Source organism: Colobus angolensis, unplaced genomic scaffold (genome assembly GCF_000951035.1).
Source record: "Colobus angolensis palliatus isolate OR3802 unplaced genomic scaffold, Cang.pa_1.0 Scaffold2, whole genome shotgun sequence".
NCBI classification, from domain to species: Eukaryota; Metazoa; Chordata; class Mammalia; order Primates; family Cercopithecidae; genus Colobus; species Colobus angolensis.
In genome coordinates, this window is record NW_012115154.1 from 26,720,920 (window position 1) to 26,731,158 (window position 10,239).

The following is a 10,239-nucleotide window of genomic DNA, read 5'->3' on the forward strand; positions in this document are numbered from 1 at the left end:
GTTTCATCTGAATTCAACCCTTCAGGTTCAGAGTGAAATCTACACCAGCAACTTTCCCTGGGTCTGTAATTTGTAGAAAGAAGACCATGCAATTCAGCCTCCATAACTGCAGGGACCAGTTCTTCTTTTTGTTTTGTTTTGTTTGAGACAGATTTTTGCTCTTGTTGCCCAAGCTGGAGTGCAGTGGTGCGACTCCTCTCACTGCAACCTCCGCCTCTCGAATTCAAGCAATTCTCCTGCCTCAGTCTCCAGAGTAGCTGGGATTCAGGCGTGCACCACCATGCCTGGCTAATTTTTTTGTATTTTTAGTAGAGACGGGATTTCACTATGTTGGCCAGGCTGGTTTCGAACTCTTGACCTCAGGTGATCCATCTGCCTCGGCCTCCCAAAGTGCTGGGATTACAGGCGTGAGCCACCGCACCCAGCCCAGTTCATTTTACACACAAACAGATACACACACACATACTCACACGTACAACCTTTCCTTCTGTTTTCTCTGCGGAACCCTAATACAGGTATCTCTCTCTCTCTCTCTCACACACACACACACACACACACACACACACACACACACACACACTCTTCCTTCTGGTTTCTCTGCAGAACCCTAATACAGGGTATGAGACCAAAACTTTTGGGACTCACTGCTTCATGAATACTGAATTCTGATTTTTCTTAGATTCATACCTTTTCAATCTATTCCCTTTACAGAGTAAGAAACTCACCCACAGAGCAGTTAGGAAGCATGCCCAGCATTAGCCTGACAGCTGTAACAGAAACAGCAAGTGTACCCCCTTTGCTGAGACCCACAGATGAGCACATGTCCCCCGTTTGCACAGATACTTCCAACGGCTGGTTTTCAGAAAGATGGGGACGGGGTGGAAAAAGTAATCTTATTCCAGGGCCTGGAAGGCAGGAGTAAAAGCTGAGTTGCTGTTTTCCCTCCCATGCAACAACGGTAAATTTGTTACCACTGTAGCTCAATCGGATGTCAGTGTTCTTCAGTCTCAAGCTGAGGAAACAGAAAGGCTGGGGTTATGGCCTTAGGGAGCTACACTGAGATTTTTCACTTTCCTGGTTCAATAGGAAGCAACCGTCTGCACCAACACGGACATCCTTGCTGACTGCATCACATGGAAACACAGCACTGCATCAGCAGTCACTTAAAGCAGACCCACGGAGGCTTTTCATAAGTTAAAGGGCTCCTGACATGCAAGAAGCCGTTAAATGGAAGTCAGAGGTACCTCTTTTCTCTTTCTCTCTATAAAAAATATGTACTAAAAAATGTGCATAAAAAATATTTCCAGGGAAAACCAATTCCAATTCTATCCAAAAAAGTTATTTCACTCACAGCTTCTTTGTATGGCCCTGGTAAGGGACCTCAGCCCCTTCCCAGGATGCACCTGCTGACGCTCACCACAGACACTGTTTCCTCCCAAACGTGATGACAGTGGCTACCACCTAAGCATCTGCATCGCTGTCTTCAAGACTTTGGAGTTCTCAAAGGTACTTGTGGGAGGAGGGGTATACCAGCCACTTCCGTATTCAACTTCCGAAAGCTAGAGAAGTCAGTTAAATAAGAACCCCACACGTGCTGACAAGGTTCTGTCCAGGACTCCAGGCTTTCTGTCATAGCAGGCCAATCTCATTGCAAAAGCGGCAGCAAAACCACACCTCCTCCTAACGACAGTGGAGCACAGAACCGAATTAGGGATGCTGATTGTCAGCTAAAAGGTTCCGAGAGAAAGACTGAACCTGGGGCTTTCCTGACAACCCACTCATTTACTAAGCATCTCTTACAGCATACACGGACATAGCCCCTTAAAATCAGAGTACATGAGAATACTTTTCGTTAGAAAATAAATCCCATGATACACCAGTATAGAGTACATTGACTATACTTAAACACTTTAAGCTTCATCCTCATGTGGGACACTATGGAATTAGCTAAATCCATTCTTGAAGGTTAGTTTCCCTATGGAAAAATGGTCTCTTCAGGGAAAAAAACTTGGGCGGAATACGTTCCTGAGATGTTACTGATTCAAAAAAAGTGAAGGGTACATGTGACGATATCAGATAAGGTAGCATAAAAATATCACTATGCCATGTTACATAATCTCGAAAGGATATACACACATAAGATCAATGAGGCTAAGTTAAAATATTGCCATTATGATTAAGGTAACTTATCTCTACAAAACACACATCTCAAGTAGGAAAATAAAGAAAAATGGATATGGTGAGATTTTAAAACTTCTTCATGTTACTTTTCTGACTCAAGGAAAGGGCAATGCTGCAGTGACTCCCAAAGGATGAGGCTCACCTGGGACGTGACAACACACTAGGCTGTGGGGGCCTGCATGGGAGGCTACTGCCTGGGAAAGTCCAGAGCAACACGAAGTGGATGTCTCCCAGCACAAAAACACCCTGAAGCACCCCCAAAATGTACTCATCCCAGTCCCAAGTGGAAGAATCCACACAAACCAGGAACTTTGCTCATGCTGAAGCCATGTGCTCTGGAATTGATTTGTGTTGACTGCCACAATTGATTCAAATAAAACTGATTCACAACTTGAAGCAGAGGAAAAAAATAAAAGCAGTGCCCCTTTCAAACAGCAGTGCCCACCACAAATGTTATTCCAAGTTCTAAAGTGTGCTGTGGAGGACTTGGAAGTGGGTTTTTTTTTCCCCCTGAATCATGAAAATAGATGACATTTGTGGTGGCTTTCAGCACAGAAGTTCCTTTGGATTCTTATTAAAGATGGGTAGATTGAACATAAGCATTTACCTCTGCTACCTGCAACACCCAGTAAGACACGAAATGCTTTTTTAAAAAGGCATAGACCCACAAGAACAAAGTGGGAGAAAAGATACTAGTACCCATATTATAAACGGGGAAATCAGAAAGAGCAGCTTCTGTCTCTGCATACTCAAGGAAAGCCAGACCCTGAGGAGGGAGCAATCCCACAGGGAAAACCACATCCAGCTGTCCCCAGGCCCCGGGGACAGAAGTGAGCAGCACCAGCTATGCTGAGAACGGTGGTAACTAAGGGACAATCACCGAGAGTCTGTTGAAGAAGCAGTTTGACTCACTCATAATGAAATGCAAATTAAAACTACACTGAGATACCATTTCTCACCTATCAGATTGGCAAAAATCCAAAATCTCAATGACATACTCTGTTGGCCAAGCTGAGGGGAACAGGCTTCTCATGCATGGCTGATGAGAGGCAAAACGGTGCAACCTCTAGAGACAGGAACTAGGCAATTAGGCAAAAAAATCACAAATCCACTCTCTTTCCTCTAACAATCTCTTTCATGACTCTATCCCAATTACACACCAGCGAAGGCCTGAGAAGAAATAACGCACAGGGCTGTTCATTGTGGTGCTCTGGCAAAAGCAAAAGTGAAAACACTCGAAGTCTCTGCAAGACACTGGTTAGATAAACTGCTTCATGCACCAAAGGGAGCACCAGGCTGCTGTGAAGAAATGAGAGCTCCATGTTATATTACAGGTTGAAGAGGTTTCCAGAATAAATCAAGCTAAAAACTAAAAAGGTAAAATAAAATGTATCTGTTATGTTTCCATTTGTCTCAGAAAGGATGTTAGTATCATACGCCTCACTCTGTCGCCCAGGCTGGAGTACGGTGGTACCATCGTGGCTCGCTGCAGCCTCGACCTCCCAGGATCAACTGATCCTCCCACCTCAGCCTCCGAAGTAGCTGCGATTATAGGTGCACACCACCACACCTGGCTAATTTTTGCATTTTTGTATTTTTTTTGTAGAGGTGGGTTTTGCCACGCTGCCCAGGCTGGTCTTGAATTCCTGGCTTAAGTGATCCACTCGCCTCGTCCTCCCAAAGTGCAGGATTATAGCTGTGAGCCACTGTGCCTGGCTGGAGTACAGTGGCGCAATCTCAGCTCACTGCAACCTCCGCCTCCCAGGTTCTAAGTGATTCTCCTGCCTCAGCCTCCAGAGTAGCTGGGATTACAGGCACATACCACCACGCCTGGCTAATTTTGTATTTTTAGTAGAGACGGGGTTTCACCATGTTGGCCAGGCTGGTCTTGAATTCCTGACCTCAGGTGATCCGCCTGTCTTGGCCTCCCATAGTGCTGGGATTACAGGCGTGAGCCATTGCACCTGGCCAGCCTGCTTATTTTTTAATAGAAGAATAGACCATACATTTTTTCAAAATATTACCTATTTTGGAAATTCAGAAATATGTATTATTTGAATATACCTTTATTAAAACTTGATGTTTGGTACTATGTAAATATAAAAATATAGCCATTTTTAAAACAATGCCTACAAATGGGTGGTAAAACTAAACAAATATATCTGATTATGTATCCAGCTGGGGGCAGAACAGCCATACAGAAGAGCTGTGTTTGAGCTCCCTAAGGGGATACACCCCTAAGGCCAAAAGAACTGCAACAAAATCTTAAACTGTTTGAAGAATCACATTGATGGTGGCAGTGTCTGCAATGTTACTCTTAGACTACAGTGAGTGTATTGCTGAACCGAATGAGTAATCACTTCGGTGTCACTGAGAACTCAGACTTTTGGCTCAGTTAAAAGGATATAAACAGCTAAGACCAATGAAGTTAAGTTAAAATTCTCAAGTCCTATATTTGAACTGGAATGATCAGTATGAACTCACATGTTTATCCTAAAAAATTTTCATATAACTATAATTATCATAAAAATAATTCTATGCATACAATTATATGTATAATTGTACACATGTATACTTTTTAAAAGTACACTTATATAATCTTCTAGCTCTGATTACTGAAAAGGCCTCGAAACAATGGTCAACGACCAACCCATTAGCAATAACACTCCTAGAGGTCAGATCATGGTCTCCAACTGCCATTTTCCACTCAAACAAACCGTAAGTCCTCGGAGAAACAGTTGATTCCAGGCCTAGTGCACGAAATGTACAAGAGGAGCCTGGGGCTACTCAACACACCAGGAAGCAGGGAGGCTCCCAAACACTGCTTGGGTCGTATTATCAGGCCTACAGCCCAAACTGAATGAGCTCTCACTGGCCAGAAAATATGGGCTCCAATAAGGACAATAACTACGATGGACTGAAACTCATCAAATGACACTAATTTTAACAATTCTCATTCGTAGCTTTTTGAAGATGCTCACTATTTTTGAATACTGGTAAATAATTCCCCTTGTTTCCTATACAATATATACAAAGGAGCAATCAAACCAAATATTCCAGCTGATAACAGGGAAATATAATACTCAGAGTATGACTTTTTGCAAACCTTTATGAATTAATAGAGCTAGGTAATTATCATCGATAGCTAATAACATCACAAAAAGAGAGGCTATTGGATGGTAGGCACATCCTAAGGGAGGAGCCAATCAATATTCCTGATGAGGAACCCTGTCAAACAAAACCAACCTGAATTTAATCAAATTGAGAACTATAAACTACGATAAAGATTTAACAACAACCCTCAGGAAAAACAGAGACAGAGTAATGTGTTAAATGATGCTGCAAGGATGCCACCAGCATCGCCGCAAGCCCACAGGACAAACACAAAAGTGTACAAAGCAAGTACCAGCAATGTTTTAGAACGACAGAGTGGAATCCACAAGAAACGTAAGACAGTATATAAACCTTATTTGGATCTCATTCAAGCTAGCAAACTGTAAGAACAGATATCTATCGACGAATTTGAGATATGGGATGATAATACACAATTATTATCATAATTGCTTATTAACACAGTTAACCTCTTATTTACATAACTGTTTTTAGATGTAATAACAGTACTGTGGCTGTGTTTTTATTTGATATCTGAGGCTTGCTTCAAAATCGGCCAGGGATTGAACAGTGGATGAGGGTAAAAATAAATCTGTCATGCAGCTGATAAATGTTCCACCATAATAAAATTAAGAGAAAGTAAAGATGTAAACAGAGCCACAGATCCCCATGCCTTCTCTGGTAGGCAACTAGAGATTTATTTTCCAGGGCATATGAGATAGAGGCTCTCTGAACTGAGGGTGCAGCACCATACTGAAAACGGGGGGTTAGTAAACATTGACAATGTTGAATAAGAACAGCCCATACCTCTTTCCCCTCACTCTGGCACCCAGAATACTGGCTGCTAGGCCGACACTTCACCAGGGAGGAGATTGGAACAAAAACAATCTGGCTAGCCCAAGAGAACAGACCTAAAACTACCAACATGAAGCATTTTCTGATTAAATGATCTAACCAGGCTACCCTATTATGACCATATAGTTGACATGGTCAAGAGTTTCATTCTGCTTTTTAGTGCCCTGATCTTAAAAATGAGCAAAGATGACCAGATATTCAAGGAACGCCTCTAATATGAAACAGAGAGATCAGATAACACAAGCTGGGAAAAGAGAACATGGAAGCAACAAGACTACAACAGAAGTTCCAGATGGAGAGAAAAAATAGAAAGCAAGACGGTGGTAAGGAAATCAGAGAAGTAATTTTTTAAAAATTTCCTAGAATGCAAAGATGTGACAAAGGGCACTGAGTAACACAAAAGTGCACAATGTTGAAAAACAGAATCACCTCAGGGCACATCCCACGGAAATTCACATCAGTGGGTACAAGAAAAAGATTCTGAAAGTTCCAGATAAAGAGGTGGGGAAAAGATTAAGAATCAAAATGGCATTAAACTTCTCAGCTGTTGAAAGATAAAAGATAATAAAACAATGTCATCATAAGTAAGAGGAAAAATTATTTCCAACCTAGAATTCTATACCCAGATAAACTAGCAAGCAAGTATAATAATAGCATTTTTTCATATTAAAGATTTCCCAAAATTAACTTTCCATAAAACCCATTTCTCAGGAAGCAACTGGACCATGTGTGCCACCAAAACAAAGGAGTAAATCAAGAAGGAAAAAGAGATGCATCCAAGAAAGATAAACTAAGAGAAAAGCAACTTCCACTTCTGTTCAAGATGGAGTAACAAGGATTGCATTTAACTTCCCACTGTAACCAACTAGAAAAATGGACAAAACAGGGCCCGGCACAGTGGCTCATGCCTGTAATCCCAGCACTTTGGGAGGCCAAGGTGGGCGGATCACGAGATCAGGAGTTTGAGACCAGCCTGGCCAAGAGACCAGCCTGGCCAATATGATGAAACCCCGTCTCTACTAAAAATACAAAAATTAAACAGGCGTGGTGGTGGCGGGTGCCTATAATCTCAGCTGCTCGGGAGGCTAGGGCAAGAGAATTGCTTGAACCCAGGAGGTGGAGGTGGCAGTGAGATGAGATCATGCCACTGCCCTCCAGCCTGGGCGACAGAGCAAGACTCCAACTCAAAAAAGAAAGAAAAAAGAAAAATGAACAAAACAATTAAATAGCTGCTTTCAGACATTGGGTGTAAGCATGCAGGACTGTGAGCCCTGTGGTCACCCTGGCTTTCAACCAGAGGCATCTGTGGGCCATGAACACAGCGAGAGGGACCACAAACAAAGCCTAGAGGTCTCATTAACTTGAGGAGATGGCGACCCAAGTTTGTGGGATGCTGAGGTGGCTGGAGCTGCAGGGCAGAGTCCCAGAAAGGAGAAAGCTGGGGAGAAAAAGGGCTGAAGAATCTGAAAAGGGGTAAGAGGCCATTATTGTGTAAAAGCTAGATTTTAGAAAAATAAAACAAAACTATCAAGAAGTTGTAAGACAAACAGTTCTGAGAACTCACAGAAATATGCAGTACCTCATGGCTGTAATCCCAGCACTTTGGGAGGCCAAGGCAGGTGGATCACCTGAGGTCAGGAGTTTAAGACCAGCCTGGCCAACATGGTGAAACCCTGTCTCTACCAAAAACACAAAAAATTAGCAGAGCGTAGTGGCACACGCCTGTAATCCCAGCTACTCGGGAGGCTAAGGCAGGAAAATTGCTTGAACTCAGTGGGTGGGGGTTGTGGTGAGCCGACATCGCGTCACTGCACTCCGGTCTGGGTGACAGAGCGAGAGTCCATCTCAAAAAATAAAAATAAAGAATTCACAGAAATGTGAGAGACTCTAATCAGCCAGAGTAATGTCCTTAGTCATTCCGCAGGTCTTTCAGCCAGGATCACAGAGGGGTCTCACCTCAGTAGTAGAGCTGAACTTCTGGTGGAATAACGGCTGCTCCAGACCTGACAATTATGTTTAAAAACAGGCCTCAATACCACTTCACAAACATTGGGATAACTGTTATCAAAAGCATAAAACAAAACCCCCAAAATAACAAGTGTTAGCAAGAAAATGGAGAAATGTAAACCCTTGTGCACTGCTAGTGGGAATGTAAAACGGTACAGCCACTGTGGAAGAGTATGGCAGATCCTCGAAAAATTAAAAATAGAAACACCATGTGATCCAGTAGCCCACCTCTGGATACATGCCCCCCCAAATTTAAAGCACACCTCAGAGACATCTGTCCACCCATGTTCACTGCCACATTATTCACAACAGCCAGGGGGTGGAAACAAATCAAGTGTCCATGGATGGATGACTGGATTAACAAAACGTGGATTAGCCATACAATGAAATATTATTCAGCCCTAAAAAGGAAATGCTGACACATGCTACAGTAGATGAACCTTGAGGATGTTACACTGAGAGAAATAAGCCAGCCACAAAAGAACTGATATTTTATGATTCCCCTTATACAAGGTGCCTGGGGTAGTCAAATTCATGAAGACAGAAAGTAGAACGGTGGCTGCCAGGGGCTGGGGGAGGGAGGATGGGAGCTAGTGTTTAGGGCGACAGTTTCCGTTTCAGAAGATGAAAAAGTTCTGGAGATGGATGGTGGTGATGGTGGTACAATAATGTGAATGTACTTAATGCCACTGAGCTGAAAGTGTAAAATAGTAAATTGTTATATATATTCTACCACATTTTAAAAACAAATACTTTTTATTAATATGAAAAAAGGGCCTCAAATGAACCAAATTGATTCATATGTAACTACCTGCCAAAACAAAGCCCAGAGCTGTTCAACAATGTAACATTCATAATGTGCTAATAAAAATTACTAGAATTATCTACTTTCAAGATTTTTCCTCTTCACATCATGGTGAAGTAGCAAGGGACTGAATTTACCCTCCAGCTTTACTAAACAATAAACCACACAAATGAGTTTTCTGACACTGGATAACAGGCAGCAAGACTCAGGTTCCTGAGGGGACGAAACAAATGAGGAAGGTCCTGCAGTCACATCAGGTACTCTCTGAAAGCAGTTTCTAGGCAGGGAGGAGAAACACAGGGTCCGGTGGCCTCATTATGTTAAGAGAGAGACAGAATGGAGTTTGGGAAGGTCAAGAAAGCTCAAATCTACAGGGTAGGATACCCAAGAAAGGGAGCTAAGAAGAGAACCATTTAAAGATCTGCAGAGGGTTCACTTGAGTCTTCGGCTGAGTTATGAACTATGCAAACAGGAGGGAAAGAACTCAAGACCAGGGAAAGAATCGCCAGGCTGCTGTAGACAGAACAGTTCCTCGAGACCATACAGGGCTAAGAACAGTTTACATACTCACTAGCAAGACTAGAAGGACCTTGCAATGTATGGGAGAGTTGGCCAGTCTTTAGTACCAAGAAGGGTATTTCTTTAGTACCCAGAGGGTATTGCTTTAGTAGTAGGAATAAGCTAGTCTTAGAGTAAAGGTTGCTCTACACTGACACTAACAAAGCTTAAAAGTAATCCTCAGAAGGATCCAACTGATTCCAGGTAACTTAACCATATGCCAGAACAAACTCTAACACTGTTTAAAGGTATACAACAAAAGCCAGCAAACGATATAAAATGTATGCCGTCCATCAACTATTCAAAAATCTATTCAAAAATGTCTACTAATTCAAAAATTACTAGAAACACACACACACACACACACACACACACACACATACACACACACAAAGTAACCAATAGCTAGGAGAAACCAGAAAAGATACAGACCAGAAATGACTGAATGAATAGACAAGGACATTAAAACAGCTATTAAAAATATGTAATATATGGTTTTAAAAGGTAGAGGAAAAAAATGAACTTAATGAGGTGCTACTAAAATGACTCAAAAGTAGCTCCTGGGAATGAAAAATACACAAAGAGGAAAAAAACTGGAAAGAAAAAAAAGAGCACGAAGAAGCCACAGAAAATACCAAGCAGGATAACACACATGTAATTGGAGCTAGGAAAGGGGGAAGGTAAGGGAAAGGTTGTTGAAGAAAGAATGGTTGAAGATTTTT